The sequence below is a fragment of the Somniosus microcephalus genome, chromosome 17 (genome assembly GCF_052327205.1).
Source record: "Somniosus microcephalus isolate GS21.2 chromosome 17, FLI_Smic_1.0, whole genome shotgun sequence".
NCBI lineage: Eukaryota > Metazoa > Chordata > Chondrichthyes > Squaliformes > Somniosidae > Somniosus > Somniosus microcephalus.
In genome coordinates this window covers 19,250,338-19,267,287 of record NC_141003.1, presented here as the reverse complement: position 1 = coordinate 19,267,287, position 16,950 = coordinate 19,250,338, and the positions used below count along the sequence as shown (strand labels likewise).

At 47.4% G+C, this 16,950-nt stretch overlaps 1 pseudogene; it reads right to left on the bottom strand.

Moving 5' to 3' along the window:
* Positions 1 to 2,804: 2,804 nt before the first annotated feature.
* Positions 2,805 to 5,274, bottom strand: LOC147105548 (ATP-sensitive inward rectifier potassium channel 8 pseudogene; annotated as a pseudogene).
* Between the last annotated feature and the right edge of the window lie 11,676 nt (positions 5,275 to 16,950).

Genomic DNA, 16,950 nt, shown 5'->3' with positions numbered 1-16,950 from the left:
GGGATGACATATTAGCAGGTTCCTCTAATGAGGCCATATGGGTGGAGCTTAAAAACAAGAAGGGGGCAAGCACTTTGCTGGGAGTGTACTATAGGCCTCCAAACAGTCAGGGGGAGATAGAGGAACAGATATGTTGGCAAATCTCAGAGAAATGTGCAAATAATAGGGTAATAATAATGGGGGATTTCAACTTCCCCAATATTAACTGGGATAGTCAGAGTGTGAAAGGCACAGAGGGTGTAGAATTCGTAAAGTGCATCCAGGAGAGCTTTTTGAGCCAGCATGTAGAAGGTCCTACAAGAGAGGGGGCGGTACTGGACCTAATTCTAGGGAATGTGGCCGGCCAAGTGGAAGAAGTGCTAGTAGGCGAGCACTTTGGTGACAGTGACCATAATATGGTGAGATTTAAGGTGGTCATGGAAAAGGACAGGGATGGGCCGGAAATAAAGGTTCTAAATTGGGGGAAGGCCGATTTTAATAGGATAAGGCAGGATCTGGCCAAAATGGACTGGGATCAGCTACTGGTAGGAAAATCCGCATCGGAGCAATGGGAGGCTTTCAGAAGGGAGATTGAGATCATACAATGGCAACATGTTCCCGTAAAGGTCAAGGGTGGTTCCAAAAACCACAGGGAACCGTGGATGTCAGGGGATATACGAGAATGGATTAGAAAAAAAAGGAGGGCTTTTGGCAGATACAAAAGGCTAAAGACGGAGGAAGCCCTAGAGGAGTACAAAAAGTGCAGGGGGATACTTAAAAAAGAAATTAGGAGATCAAGGAGGGGCCATGAAATAACACTGGCGAGCAAAATAAAGGAAAATCCTAAGATGTTTTATAAGTATATTAAGGGTAAGAGGATAACTAGGGAAAAAATAGGGCCCATTAGGGACAAAAGTGGCAATCTGTGTGTGGAGCCGGAAGATGTAGGAGGGGTTCTAAATGAATTTTTTGCATCTGTTTTCACTATGGAGAGGGACGATGTAGACATAGAAATAGGGCGGGGGGACTGTGATATGCTCGAACACATTAACATCGAGAGGGAGGAGGTATTGGCGGTTTTAGCAGGCCTAAAAATGGATAAATCCCCAGGCCCGGACGAAATGTATCCCAGGCTGCCGTGTGAGGCAAAGGAAGAGATTGCGGGGGCTCTAACACACATATTCAGAACCTCTCTGGCCACAGGGGATGTGCCAGAGGACTGGAGAACCGCTAATGTAGTTCCATTATTCAAGAAGGGGAGTAGGGAAAAACCGGGGAACTACAGGCCAGTGAGCCTAACATCAGTGGCGGGAAAATTATTGGAAAAAATTCTGAGGGACAAAATCAGTCTCCACTTGGAGAGGCAAGGATTAATCAGGGATAGTCAACATGGCTTTGTCAAGGCAAGATCATGTCTGACTAATTTGATTGAATTTTTTGAGGGGGTGACTAGGTGTGTGGATGAGGGTAACGCAGTGGATGTGGTATACATGGATTTCAGTAAGGCCTTCGATAAAGTCCCGCACAGGAGACTGGTCAAGAAGGTAAGAGCCCATGGAATCCAGGGTGCCTTGGCACGTTGGATACAAAACTGGCTTAGTGGCAGAAGGCAGAGGGTGATGGTCGAAGGTTGTTTTTGTGACTGGAAGCCTGTGGCCAGTGGGGTACCACAGGGATTGGTGCTGGGTCCCTTGCTGTTTGTGGTCTATATTAATGACTTGGGTATGAATGTAAAAGGTATGATCAGTAAGTTCGTGGATGATACGAAAATTGGTAGGGTGGTAAATAGCGAGGAGGGTAGTCTCAGTCTGCAGGACGATATCGATGGGTTGGTCAGATGGGCGGAACAGTGGCAAATGGAATTTAACCCGGAAAAGTGCGAGGTGATGCACTTTGGGGGGACTAACAAGGCAAGGGAATACACAATGAATGGTAAGACCCTAGGCAAGACGGAGGGTCAGAGGGATCTGGGTGTGCAAGTACACAGATCCCTGAAGGCGGCGGAACAGGTGGTAAAAAAGGCATATGGGATACTTGCCTTCATTAGCCGAGGCATAGAATATAAGAGCAAGGAGGTTATGATGGAGCTGTATAAAACACTGGTTAGGCCACAGCTGGAATACTGTGTGCAGTTCTGGTCGCCACACTACAGGAAGGATGTGATAGCTTTGGAGAGGGTGCAGAGGAGATTCACCAGGATGCTACCAGGGCTGGAACGCTTCAGCTATGAAGAGAGACTGGGCAGATTGGGTTTGTTTTCCTTGGAGCAGAGGAGGCTGAGGGCGGACATGATTGAGGTGTACAAAATTATGAGGGGCATAGATAGGATGGATACTAAGGAGCTTTTTCCCTTAGTAGAAGGGTCAATAACTAGGGGGCACAGATTCAAGGTAAAGGGCGGGAGGTTTAGAGGGGATTTGAGAAAGAACTTTTTCACCCAGAGGGTGGTTGGAGTCTGGAACTCACTGCCCGGAAGGGTTGTGGAGGCTGGAACCCTCACAACATTTAAGACGCATTTGGATGAGCACTTGAAATGCCATAGCATCCAAGGCTACGGACCAAATGCTGGAATATGGGATTAGATTAGACAGGGCGTGATGGCCGGCGCGGACACGATGGGCCGAAGGGCCTCTATCCGTGCTGTATAACTCTATGACTCTATGACTCTAAGGGAATCAACCTCTCAGCATCTACCCTGTCAATCCCCCTCCGAATCCCCCAGGCCTAATCTACTCAATCTCTTCTCATAGGACAACCCTCTCACCCCAGGGACCAATCTAGTGAACCTTTGTTGCACCGCCTCTAAGGCATGTATGTCCTTTCTCAGATAAAGCCCCTTCTCCCTTGAGAATCCGTCTCCTTTGCTTCTTCCAGGAAAATCTGTCTCTCTCTTCCTCCAAGTCATGTGCTGTGCTCACTGGGCTTAGAGTACTCGTGAAAAAACATACGAATAAGATCAGCAGTTTGTTTAGACTATTTATTTCAGCAGAACTAATTAAACAGAGATAAATTAATTCCAATTTAAAGAATTTCCAAGTTGCTGTAAAGTGGGGGGGAGGAGCAGAGGCAAGGTGGAGGCCTGAGCTCAGGAGTGGGGCACAGGCCAAAAAAAGTGTGGGGCTGGGGAAAGGTGAAAGGGTGAACGGCACTTTGGTGCGTACAAGCTCCAGGAAGTAGAGGGCCCGCTACAACAAAAATAAAAGGCTGCTGAAAATAATTCATCAGTGGCACCAACATAGCAAAATGGCAGCTGAAATGTCCCCTTGCCTATTGCAGTCCATTGATTGGTTGGTGACCGGTGCCACATCTTGCACCTCATTGGCCGACAGTCCTGTTAATGAAAGACGTGGGGCCAATGACATCCAAGAGAAATGACAGGCAGCCACAGTACTTTGTAAAATTCTATACATACGGTTTCCTTAACATCCAACAGGGAAACAAATGTCTTCACTTCAGATTGCTGAACTGTGTTCTCAGTCCGTGTTCTGATGTAAGCTGAGCGCAGATAGGACAAATGATATCAAAGTAAAGACCTTGCCAGATAATTATCTTTGAAAACTTTGCAAACTACAGAAAACTCGCTAGTGAATTGGTCTGAATTACGTGTAGATTCTCAAACACTGAACGCGTTCACTTCGCTCTCTGGAAAATGATTTGCTTTGAATTTATATCCCAATTAATGTTCGAATGAATCAGTACTCTGTGGTATCGGGCGTAAAAAACTGCACTTTATTTAAGAAAGAGGAGTTGTTCCTTCTCATTGAGTTGTTCCGCCTCATGGAACTGCGCTTCCTCAGGGAGTTCTGGTGGGAGAGCTCGCTCTTCTGCAGGGTCTGGATCAGGATGGATGGTTTCTCTTCCAGTTCTCGGGCAGTGCAGCGAGGAGTCGCCACTTTGGTCCTGTTGCCAAACTTGGAATAATCCACCGAGTAGGTGCCGTCCTCCTCGGTCACCATTGGGACGAAGCGATAGCCCCATAAGATCTCCTCGGCTATGTAGGAGGTCCTGGCCTGAGTTGTGATGCCCGTGGTCTCCACCACCCCTTCAAGTATGACAATCACCTCCAGGTTCTGGCTCTGGAGGTCGCTGGCCGAGATCTCATAGAGGGGGCTGCGCTTGTCTATAATGTGGCAGATGGTGAGTGGAGACACCAGGAAGATGCTGTTGGTGTCCATTGGGTTGTCCACGAGGATGTCGATCTGGTGGATGGGGATGACCTCTCCCTCGGTGGTGGTGGTCTTCTTCACCACTTGCATCCTGACCGAGGCGCTGATGATCATGCTCTTCCTCAGGTCGCCCACCCTGAACATGAAGCACAGTTTGCCGTTCCTCAGGCCGATGACGGCGTGGCGACTGAAGATCAGGGTCTCGGCCCGGCGATGAGCCTGTGCGGTCTTCATGAAGATACAGCCCAGCATGACGGCGTTGATGATCAACCCCGAGATGTTCTGCACGATGAGCCCGGTGATGGCTGTTGGACACTCCTCGGTTATCATCCTGCCCCCGAAGCCGATGGTGACCTGCACCTCGATGGAGAAGAGGAAGGCCGAGGTGAAGGATCTCACTTTGGTCACACAGGGCTCGACCACCGAGTTGCGATAGTGGTCCAGGTCGCCGTGGGCAAACGCCACCAGCCACCACATCATGGCGAAGAGGAGCCAGCTGCAGAGGAAGGACATGGTGAAGATGAAGAGGGTGTAGCGCCACTTCAGGTCCACCAGGGTGGTGAACACATCCTGCAGGAAGCGGCCCTGCTCTCGGATATTCTTATGAGCCGCGTTGCAAGCCCCGTTCTTGGCGATGAAGCGAGCCTGGCGTGGCCGGACGGTGTAGCGGGGCTGCCGGACATTCTCAGCTGCGATCCGAGCCAGGACATATTCCTCTGGGATGATGCTCTTCCTGGCCAACATTCTGGGTGCATAGTCCTGGGTTTACAAAGGCCGTGCGGGAGACTGGGTCTTCGCATGGAGTGTCCTCCTACTCTGGCTCCTCGTTTAGTTGCCCAAAGGTCTATCTTTGAACGATCTGATTAAGACGTTTGCACTCGTTTTCTCAACACTCATTGCTAGGTAATCTCAGGGTCAAATGACCGTAGGAAATAAAATCAACTGGGCAATGTTACCTCATCCGTGCTGGCAATGCACTATGTCGCTTCCTAAATCATCCAGTGTGGTGAATCAAGACGGAGGCACCAGGGTTATTGTAATCCCAAGTGTAAGGCTGTCACACACTGAGACTTGCTCGGTTGCTCCACTCAACTTTTTCTGTGGGTGGTGCAGGTTACGTGCGCAGACCAGCTCATTTTTTCCACACTTCCTCATGCGGCCATAAACTTTCTGACGCGGATGGGCGGACCGCCTGTCTGATGCTTCTGCTCTTGTCTGCAGGAGCCTGCCTGAAATTAACGCTTTATCGGGGACAGGCGCCGCACACTCGAGATTAAATCGCAATTATAAACACCGATCGTCCTTTCCCCTTAACACAACATATGCATGCAACCGTTGTCGTGTATTTTAACAACAACAACAAAAACTGAACACGTCCCTGTTAAGCTTATTTGGTTTTAAAACATTCTCAGAACCTAATCATCCTGCCGATTGCACCTCACACTCGACTCAGCCACAGTTGTACCCTGCACATGCTTGCTTGGACAGGTTTTGTTAAAAGTTCGGAGTGGGGCAGGAGCTTTGTGCTAAGTTTCAAACTTTGAAAAATGGGACCAGTATGTGCACTTTTGATATGTGGCTTTATGCCAGACTGAAGTTATACTGCACCCAAGATGAACTTAGCTTAGTGCGAGAAAGAAAGACTTGCATTTCTATAGCGCCTTTTACGACCACCGGACGTCCTAAAGCACTTCATAGCCAATGAAGTACTATTTTGACATGTAGTCACTGTTGTAATGTAGGAAACGCGGCAGCCAATTTGCACACAGCAAGCTCCCACAAACAGCAATGAGATAATGACCAGATAATCTGTTTTTAGATGTTGATTGAGGGATAAATATTAGCCAGGACACCGGGGATAACTCCCCTGCTCTTCTTCAAAATAGTGCCATAGGATCTTTTACGTTCACCTGAGAGAGCAGACAGAGCCTTGGTTTAATGTCTCATCCAAAAGACGCACCTGCTACAGTGCAACACTCCCTCAGTACTGCACTGTAGTGTCAGCCTAGAATTTGTGTTCAAGTCTCAGAGTGGGATTTGAACCACACAACCTTCTAATTTCGAGTGTTACCAACTGAGCCACAGCTGACACCTCATCACTAGGAGTCAGAGGATTGAATACTCCTATTGGCAGTTTATTGATGAGCACCCCAAATCGCTCAACATTAATGCAAAGGAGCACTTTTCTCTAGAAAAGAGAAGGCTGAGAGGTGACCAAAGAGAGACCTGTAAAATTAGCTCCAGAGACTTGAGATTATACTCCAGACTGATACTCCAATGCAGTACCGAGGGAGTGCTGCACTGTCGGAGGTGTCGTCTTTTGGGTGAGACATTAAACCGAGGCCCCGTCTGCCCTCTCAAGGGGATGTAAAAGATCCTGCGGCACTATTTTGAAGAAGAGCAGGGGAGTTATCCCTGGTGTCCTGGCCAATATTTATCCCTCAACCAACATCACTGAAACAGATTATCTAGTCATCCATCTGATTGTTGTTTGTGGGACGTTGTGTAAATTGGCTCCCATGTTTCCTACATTACAACAGTGACTACACTTCAAAAGTACTTCATTGGCTGTAAAGCGCTTTGGGATGTCCTGAGGTTGTGAAAGACGCTGTATAAATGCAATTTGTTTTATTTTCCTAAGTTTACATTCTCCAGATCCTTTTGTTCCACTTTAATCATTTGCCATTGTTTGTTATTTCTGTTCTCATTCTGTAACATCTGCACATGGTAAACTGATACATCTGCTGTAAGGCGCCAAAAGGGATTTAAAGTGAGCATTGGCTAAAAAGCCAATTTTGGTGAACATGAAACGGGCTTGAGACTATCCGCTCCTCGCTAACACATTCCCAGAAAGCGAGAAAATAACATTCCTAATTCAAGATACTAGGCGATATGTGTTTATTTAATAAGAATTTGACACTGGTGTACATAGTGTTACAGTTGTATATTTTGTTTTGAGGTGCATACATTGATACAATATCCGCATAGAAGCACATGGTGATACAGTAGTGTCACCGGCTTCGAGGATCAGGATCATCAAAGACCCTCCCCACCCCAGCCACAGTCTGTTCGCCCTCCTACCATCTGGAAGACGCTACAGATGCATTCGCACCCGTACGACCAGATTTAGGAACAGCTTCTTTCCCAGGGCTGTCATCCTACTGAACTCCACAAATAAACACTAAAGCCTGCACATCTGCCGATGCACTTTATTATGGTCATATTTATGCTAATATATATGTACAAATGTATGTTGAAATGTTTAAGTGTCCTAATCCAAATTGTACACTCTCGGGAGCCGCAAGCCTACATTTCGTTGTACTGCACTTGTGCACTAACAATGACAATAAAAGTTGATTTGATTTGATTTGATTTGATTTGTTTGTGGCGGGAGTTGGACAGGGACACGTCCTTACATCTGGTCTTACATTTACAAACACTGTGCAATGTTGCAATGAGCACGTGTTGGGGAACTGATGTGTAGACGTAACAATGCGTGGGACATTCTTAATCAATATAGGAGTCCAAGACTGGAAAACTAGAATTATTTTATAATTTACTTAAATCTATAAGATATTATACACATTATTTTAACGGCTCATGATTAAGTAGTAACTTGTTACCATCAGCAACCCTTGCTTAAAATTAACTGCAAAAGACTAAATGACTTTAACATCCTTTTGCTTTTGTTTAAGCTTTGATGGCATGGCCTCAAAACCTCCTTGAAAAAGTGTAACATGCCCACCGACACCTGGGAATCCCTGGCCCAAGACCGCACAAAGTGGAGGAGAAGCATCCGGGAAGGCGCCGAACACCTCGAGTCTCTTTGCCGGGAGCAAGTGGAAGCCAAGCGCAGGCAGCGCAAGGAGCGCACGTCAACCCAAGCACCCCACCCACCCGCCCCTTCAACCACCATCTGCCCCACCTGCGACAGAGACTGTAGGTCCCGCATTGGACTCATCAGTCACCTGAGAACTCATTTTTAATGTGGAAGCAAGTCATCCTCGGTTCCGAGGGACTGCCTAAGAAGAAGAGAGAAGAAGAAATCTTGGGATGTAGATGATATTAATAATGGTTAAACGTCTCTTAAACTTAACTCTCATAGTAAGATTCAAAGCATTATTTGAACTTAAAAAAAAAAATTCTTGGGATATGGGCATCGCTGGCAAGGTCGCTATTTATTGCCCATCCCTAATTGCCCTCGAGAGGGTGGTGGTGGGCCTTCTCCTTGAACTGCTAGGATGTAACGGTTTGATACAACTGAGTGGCTTGCTAGACCACTTCAGAGGGCAAAGTGCCAACCACGCTGGTGTGGGACTGGAGTCACATATAGGCCCAGACCGAGTAAGGACGGCAGTTTTTCTTCCCTAAAGGACATCAGTGAACCAGTTGGGTTTTTACGACGGCTTCATGCTCACTTGTTATTTTCAGGTTTTTAAAACTGAATTCAATTTCTCAAACTCCCATGGTGGGATTGTGAACTCATGGGGCTCGATTTTAATTCCCGAGGAGGGTTGGAGTTGGGTTGCATGGTGGGCGGGTTCGGGAGCCGCTTCCGGCGGGATCAGCTGCAGATGTCCGATTTTGATTCAACGAGCTTGTTAATTTCATGGAGGCGCGCTGACCGGTCCAATGAGTGGGATCGGGTCGGCTGGCCGTCTCTGATGACGTCATCATAGCAGCTGCTTTTAAAGCTGCCTTCCAGCCTGAGCCTTTCCACTGTGGTTTCCTGGACTTCTTTTCAAAGCTATGACTTCTTCCAGAGCAAGGCAACTCCTCGGTTTAATGATGAGTCCCTCCATGCTCTTGTGGATGCTGCCAGAGGGCGCAGGGAGATTCTCTTCCCTCCTGATGGCCGGAGGAAGCCTCCTCAGCAGACCAAGGCAGCCTGGCTGCGCATTGCTCAGGAGGTGAGCGCAAGGTCCATTTATGCACGGTCATGGATCCAGTGCCGCAAAAGGTTTAATGATCTTGTGCGAACATCAAAAGTGAGTACCCATCTCACTTGCCTTCACTCTGCTTCCCTTCTCTTCTCATCGTTGTAAGACTGCTCCACCACATCCCACCTTACTCTTACTTCCCTTGCACCCTTTCCTATCCATCTCTGTCTCTGCACTGAATCACTTCAACATCCTGCCTATACACCCTTTAGACTCACTCTCACTGTCATGCAGTGACAACAACTAACAATGCACAGGGAGCTACCTTCCTCTTGGCACCTTACACCCCCATCTTCATCTCCCTCAAAGCTTCCATGGTAGGGATTATTCACACTCACTCCATCACTGTGGCTGAAACACCGCTTGTGCCCTCCTTGCAGGAAAAGATAGCCCACATTAAGAGAGAGAGAGCAATGACTGGAGGAGGAACACCTACCCTAGCAACATTGACCAGTGCTGAGGAAGCAACTAACAAAATTGTTGGAAGTGGCGAGGACCTGGAAGTGGGCGATGGAGAGACAGGCACACTAGAGGAAGCTGGTGACATAATAGAGTTTCATCCCTCTCAGAAAGCAATGGCATATGATGTTCATAGAGAATCGCATTGTATCATCTGCTCAAAAGGACGTGTCTGCTGCATCAAGATCAGATGTCTAAATCATGCCTTTACTCTCCCACAGGACCATCAAGTGCCCCCCTCCCCACGATCCAGGATGAAGACCTGGACAAATCCTCAGAGGAACCTGAAGCCTTTGAGGGAGCAGCGTCACCAGGTCTCACCAGTACAGCAACGCACACCTCCTTGGGGCCATCGTGAGTTAGAGTAGTGTTGCCACCTGGTCTATCACAATGCACAAGTGAGCATCAGCAGATGGTGGAGACAGCAACAGCAGTGGAGAGTCCTCGGCAGAGGCCGCAGGACTCTCCTAGCTCTGCTGAGCTGCATGCAGACGCTGTGCCTCTGGGACCATCCAGAAAAAGAGCGGTTCGTGAAATACAGGAACAAGTGAAGGTGTCTCTGGAAGGGTTTGCCTCCAGGGTTAGTGTGAGTGTGGAGAGAATGGAGGAGTCCATCTCTAACATCAGCACTGCCGTGGTGGAGGCAATGGCACATGAACACACCACCATGATAGGATGGCAACCTCCATGGAAAAGATGCTACCTCAGTGGAAAGGATGGCTATGGCCATGGAGGAAATAAGTTGCCAGAGTCAGGAAAACATGGTGACTGTCCAAAATAGAATGACATCTTTGGTGGAGCGATGGGCGGCTATTGAGCAGAGAGACCAGAGCTTCATGGAAGTCCTTTTGAGGACTGCCAGTGCAGTTATGGGTCCTCATGACCCCCCTGAAGTGCAGCAAGGTGCTCTCCAGCCATTTGCCAGCACTGAGGTGCGGCAGGACAGAAGGACGTGTGGGCGCCTCTCAAAGCGTTCACATGACCATGCCACTGCGGCGTCCTCAGTCAGAGACCCACTTTGCAGACCCAACCTAGATGGCTGTTTCAGCCCCTGCACAGCTGCAGGAAGAGCAGATTGTTGAAGAGCCCTCCCAGGCTCCCAAACCCAGAGGACACCCGCCAAAGGCATCTAAGCAGGCGCAGCATCCTAGTCAGCAAGGTGCCTCTACATTTACTGAAGCCACAGGGGAAGCACCACGTAGAAGCATGCGTAAGAGAAAGATTAAGCACCTATAGTCACAAGGGGAGTCACTTGGATGATGTTTCTTTTTTTCTGACTCTTGCTGGTTTATTATCCTTTTGTCATGTGTTAAAGATAAATTATGCCAAACAGTTGATTGTGTAATGGGAAATGGCAAAAGCGCATTGAGGGCTTGGCGACTTGCTTTTGTAACGCTGATAGTAAAAGTGATAGGAAATAACAGGATATAGCAGAGATGAAGTATGATGTTGGACAAGTGTCGCCTGCAATTACAGAGCCATATGGTAGCCACCTATGGTTGAAGAGTAAGCTTATGCTAATATGGCATGGCAGTGTGCATACCCTGGTTGATGTGCAGCAGTGAACTGGAGGGATGCTGCATTGGTCACTGTTACGTCCGTGAATAATTGAGACACGGACAGCAGGAGTGAACAAAATAAGTCTTTACTGGTGGAAGTCAATAGTGAAACTAAAAACACAGAGGCTCACTAGCGCCTTTTATACAGGGGTGGTCACTGCCGGTACTGCAGTCTGAGACCAGTTATTCTCTTAAAGGTACATACACAACAATTCCTCCCCTTTTAGATAAACAGTACATAACATTCATTTAACAACTAAATGATAACTAATTACAATCACAATTACTGTTGCTAGATACATTGGTTAAGTTTAAGCAATTATAAGTTCAGTCTTTGAGGAGGCTTCCTGATTCTGTTTGGATAACGCCTCTTTGGGGTATCAGGTTCTTCTGGCAATGTTGAGTCGGGATCAATGTCGTTGTTTGGTTCATCTGCTTCCAATATTACCGGTTCTGCGGTAGCTGCAATTGGAACGTCGATTTCATTACCAGGTGTATCAGATCGTGGTGTGGAGTTGACGTTTTCCAGTGACTCTAGAATCTGGTCAGCATGGCGTCTTACAATGCTCTCCCCAACGTCCACGGTATACATGAGAGGTCCTTGTCATGTACAAATCGTTCCTGGCTGCCATTTCTCAGTGGCGGGCCAAAACTGGTTGACCTATCTTAAAACTCCTGGTCGGCCTTTCATTCATATTCTGAAACTGCCTGTTCTCCACATCTCTTTGGACGTTTGGCTTAACCAAATCCAAGCGGCATCGTAGTCTTCGATTGAAGAACATCATGGCTGGAGTTTGGTTGGTAACCGCATGTGTCGCATTCCGGTAGGCAAACAAGAAGTTGTCCACCTTGTGTTGTAGGGGTATATCTTCATTACACATTGCCTTGATAGCCTTCTTGAATGTTTGGACAAACCTCTCGGCCAATCCATTAGTGGCTGGATGATATGGGGCAGATGTGTAATGCTTAACACCATTGTTCTTTAAGAACCTCCGGAACTCTTCAGACACAAACCGTGGTCCATTGTCAGAGCAAATCTGTTCAGGCAGCCCATTCCTGGCGAATATGGTTCATAAAACTGTGATAGTTTTTTCCGTGGTGGTTCAGGACATTTTTATTACCTCTGGCCACTTTGAATGTGCATCCACCGCAATTAAAAACATCGAGTCCACGAAGGGACCAGCAAAATCAATGTGCACCCTTTGCCATGGAGATGAGGGCCACTCCCATGGATGCAGAGGAGCTTGTGGTGGGGCATTTTGGACCTTCTGGCATCCTGCACAGCTCTTGGTCATCTCTTCGATTTCTCTATCGATTCCTGGCCACCACACAAACGCTCTGGCTAAGCTGTTCATTTTTACCCCACCCAGATGACCCTCATGAAGCTCATTGAGCACTCTATCCGTCAACTTAGGTGGAATTACTACTCTGGATCCACACATCAAGGTTCCTCTGCACACTGACAGCTGTTCTCTTCTCGGCGAGAATGCTGGCAGCAGTGGTTCGCCATGTGCTGGCCATCCCTTCACCGTTAAATCATAGACCCGTGATAGTGTCGGGTCATTCCGTGTTTCCTTTTCTATGTTTGCATTCGTCACAGGGAGACATTCGACTATGGTCGAGTGGAATAACTCCATTGGATCCACTGCAAGGTCTTCTTCTTCCACCATCGGCAACGGTAGACGTGACAATCCATCAGCATTTCCATGCTGTTTAGTTCCTTTGTACTCGATGTCATATTGGTGTGCCCCTAGGAAAAGGGACCATCTCTGCAGCCGTTGTGCTGTCATTATCGGTACGCCCTTCTGAGGGTTGAAAATGGAGACAAGAGGTTGATGATCGGTTAGTAGAGTAAATTTTTGACCGTGCAGGTAGTGATTGAACTTCTTCACCCCCCACATTAGGCTGAGGGCCTCTCTGTCAATCTGGGCGTAGTTACGCTCGGCAGAAGTTAACGAGCGTGACGCAAAAGCTATCGGCCTCTCTAAACCATCAAGGAATTTATGTGACAGTACCGCCCCAATGCCGTAGGGAGACGCATCACACGCCAGCCTGATTGGCAGTGCTGGGTTGTAGTGAGCCAATACTTCCCTTGAAGTGATTAAGTCCTTACTCTTCTGAAAAGCACGCTTACAATCATCGCTCCATTTCCATGCTACCCCCGTTCATAGCAGGGCGTTCAGTGGGTGCAGAATTCTCGACAAATTCGGCAAAAACTTATGATAGTAATTCACCAATCCGAGGAATGACCACAGTTGCGACATATTTTCAGGCGCTGGGGCCTTAACAACCGCTTCAATTTTGTCAGGGGACTTATGTAACCCCTCTTCATCAATCACGTGGCCACAATACGATATCTGTTTCTTTAAAAATTCGCACTTGGGGCAGTTGGCTCGGAGCCCATGTTCCCGTAGTCTAGTGAGCACCTGTTCTAGGTTGTTAAGGTGTTCACTGTCATCTTCACCTGTTACAAGGATGTCGTCCAAGTAACACTGAGTCCCCGGAATCCCTTTCAGGACTTGTTCCATCGCTCTTTGCCATATCGCCGGAGCCGATGCTACTCCGAATACCAATCGATGATACTGGTAAAGACCTTTGTGAGTGTTTATCGTGAGATACTTCCGAGAGGACTCCTCAACCTCCATCTGCAAATATGCTTGTGCTAGGTCAATTTTTGTGTAATACCCACTGGAAATGTTATGTACGCTAAGTATGGTTATCAATCTTTAACTTAGACACTGTATTATCATTGTTATAAATCCCTGGGTTAAAGTTGCCATGTGAAGGTACGGCAAGAACTTTTAAGGACACAATGTGACTAAGAGCAGACTTTCCATAATTCTGCACCAGTATCAACTGTTGCAGACAGCGAGGCTGCGCTGTCTCCAGGCAGAAACCCCAGGAGGAAGGGGTGGAGTCGGGTTTTTCGAGCGGGAAAAGAGAGCGACTGGAAGAGGAGAGGGCAGGAGCTCTGAAAAGAGGGCTCAGGAGGCAAATGGCTGCCGCATCCCGTCCCGGGCTTCCAAACTCGGCCGCCGCCCTTCGTATTAGTAGCACTGCATCCTGAACTGGCTGGCTGCAAGTCACCAGTACCGGGGGATCGTCGTCTGAATCCAGATCTGCAAGGCAGAGGTCTGGGGAGAGCTGCTTGCCTCGTGCTGATGGGGAGCTACTTGGAAAAGCTGCAGAGAGAGAGAGAGAGAGTCACCAACTCCAGCTGCTGCTGTGTGCTCTGCATCCAGAACTCAAAGTGGGATTCAGTGATCATGAAGAGAATTCAACGAAGGGGTTCGGAGTCGTAAGTCTTGCAGACATTATACATACCATGAGCTCCAACTTAAGCGCGCCAACGAAAGAGTGCACTCGAATTTGGACACAGGGACAGTCCTTTGAATCCATGTAAATGGAGAATGTATGTTTATTATGTCTAGAGTCATTCTAATGTATGCAAATGTCTAATTTAGGTCATTGACCCGTAATCTTCTTATACTGTCTGATGTTAAAACTATAAAGTAAGATAGTTAGAATTAAGCCATTGTAGTAGTGATCTCCTTACTGGACTATAGAATACTGTCTACAACAGAGACCACATCTCACATATATCTAAAGAACCGTGAAGGGGTTACATTTTGGGGGCTCTCCCGGGATTGTGGTCTATTTATGTCAGTAAACTAACAGTATTGAATGCTCATTGCTAAGAGAGTGGTTTGTGGTTTCTACTGGGCTGTTTGAGCATAAAAGATGGATGTTATTGAGATTGAAGCTTGGTGCAAACGGAAGCAAATAGCTACTACCCATGCCATTGTGCTGAATGATGTTGCTAACGATGACCCTAATGATGTCTACTAAGGGCTCTGAATTGTGTCAAAGCCTTTGGAAAGGTTAGGATAGTTGGGCGCTGCTTGGATACAGCTACCAAGAAGCAGTTTGTGTTGATCCAGACATCAGAGAACCTGAGAGGTCATGGTTTACCTGAGGCAGTTGGGCTTTCTGAAGAGGCTGGTCCCTGGCCAGTTCAGTTTGTCCCTATTACTATTAAGGAAGAAGAAGGGTTTCAGACCAAGTTGTTGTAATTCTTGAGACAAGAAGGAAAGACTGTTGCTGATGTCAAAGGTCTGATAGGTCCTTCGGCCCTGGATATGAACACTCAGTTGGTCAGTGCCATTAGTTCTCCGGTGGATAAATGCACCAATCTGCCCTTCGAGGCTCAGGGATACCGTAAGCTCCGTATGTTCTCAGGAGTGAGACCAACTCCCAGTGGGGAAGAGGAGTACGACGCCTGGGCTGAGCAGACCCTGTCTCTGCTAGAGGAATGGCAGTGCAGTGACAATGTGAAGAGGCAGAGAATAGTAGAAAGCCTTAAGGGTCCTGCTGCTGACATTGTAAGATTCTTAAAGGCGCAGAACACCTCTGCTACTTCCTTTGACTACATGCAGGCTCTAGAAACTGCCTTTGGAACTACTGAAACCATTTCAGATTTGATGGTCAGATTCAGAAGCACATTCCAGTGTGAGGGAGAGAAGCTGTCCAGTTATCTGCTGAGAATAGACAAACTGCTGCATTGTATGTTACGGAAAAGAGGGATTGAGTTGCCTGAAATGAATCGGTTCCATATTGAACAGGTTGTGCGAGGTGCATTGCTCGAAGACGTGAGTGCTCTTCGCATACGCATGACCAATAAGTTGCGAGATCCACCTACCTTCACTGAGCTGCTAAGGGAAGTCAGAGAGGAGGAGGATATGCTTCAGGCCCGGAATGTAGCAAAGAGTGCTGTGATGTCCAAGCTTGTGACTCCTGTTACAGTTCCTACTCCTAAGGGTGATGTCAACCCTGAGATGGAACAGCTGAAGAAGGAAATAAATGTCATGAGAGCCGAGATGGCATATTTTCGGTCTAAGCCCAACACAGAAAGGGATGACGCACGGGTGCAAAAGATTGAACACCCTGCGAAGTCTAACAGCAAAATGAATGATTCCTCTAAAGGATATCCCCATGAAGGAGATAGACCTGGAGTCTTTTGTTATAACTGTGGAAAGGTTGAACACCCTGCGAAGTCTAACAGCAAAATGAATGATTCCTCTAAAGGATATCCCCATGAAGGAGATTGACCTGGAGTCTTTTGTTATAACTGTGGAAAGGATGGATATTTCAAGCGAGAATGTAGAGGTGAGGAAAATCTAAAAAAAGTAAATGACCGTCTCATAAAACTTACCAAGAAGTCGGGAAACTACAAAGGGGCACAGTAACAGAATGGCCTGCTGTCCCTGTAGTTAAGACATGTTCCGCTAAGTGCAATAATAGACGAGGGGAGAAGAAAGTCAACGCAACAAAGGTTCTTGGAACAGTAAAGTGGTTCAACGTACGAAATGGCTATGGATTCATCAACAGGAATGATACAAAGGAAGATGTATTTGTACATCAGACTGCCATAAAGAAGAATAACCCACGGAAATATCTACACAGTGTTGGTGACGGTGAAACTGTGGAGTTTGACGTAGTGGAAGGTGAAAAGGGTGCAGAGGCGGAAAACGTCACTGGTCCAGGTGGAGTTCCAGTTCAAGGAAGCCGATATGCCGCGGACTGAAATCGTTGCCATCGCTACAACCCTCGCCGCCGAGGGCCACCACGTAATTACCAACAGAACATTGACGCAGATGCTCTGTCTCGTCGCCCACACTACCATAAACCAGAGTGGAAAGATGTTGCTTCAGCAGATGTGAAAGTAATGTGTCAGATGTCCGTGGTATCTGGACCAAAGAATTCATTTCATGCCCGAGAGATTGACCACTTGGGAGCGTCAATGCATGCTGTTCCCCAGGCATTTTGCAACCTTTCCAGTTTGGATGT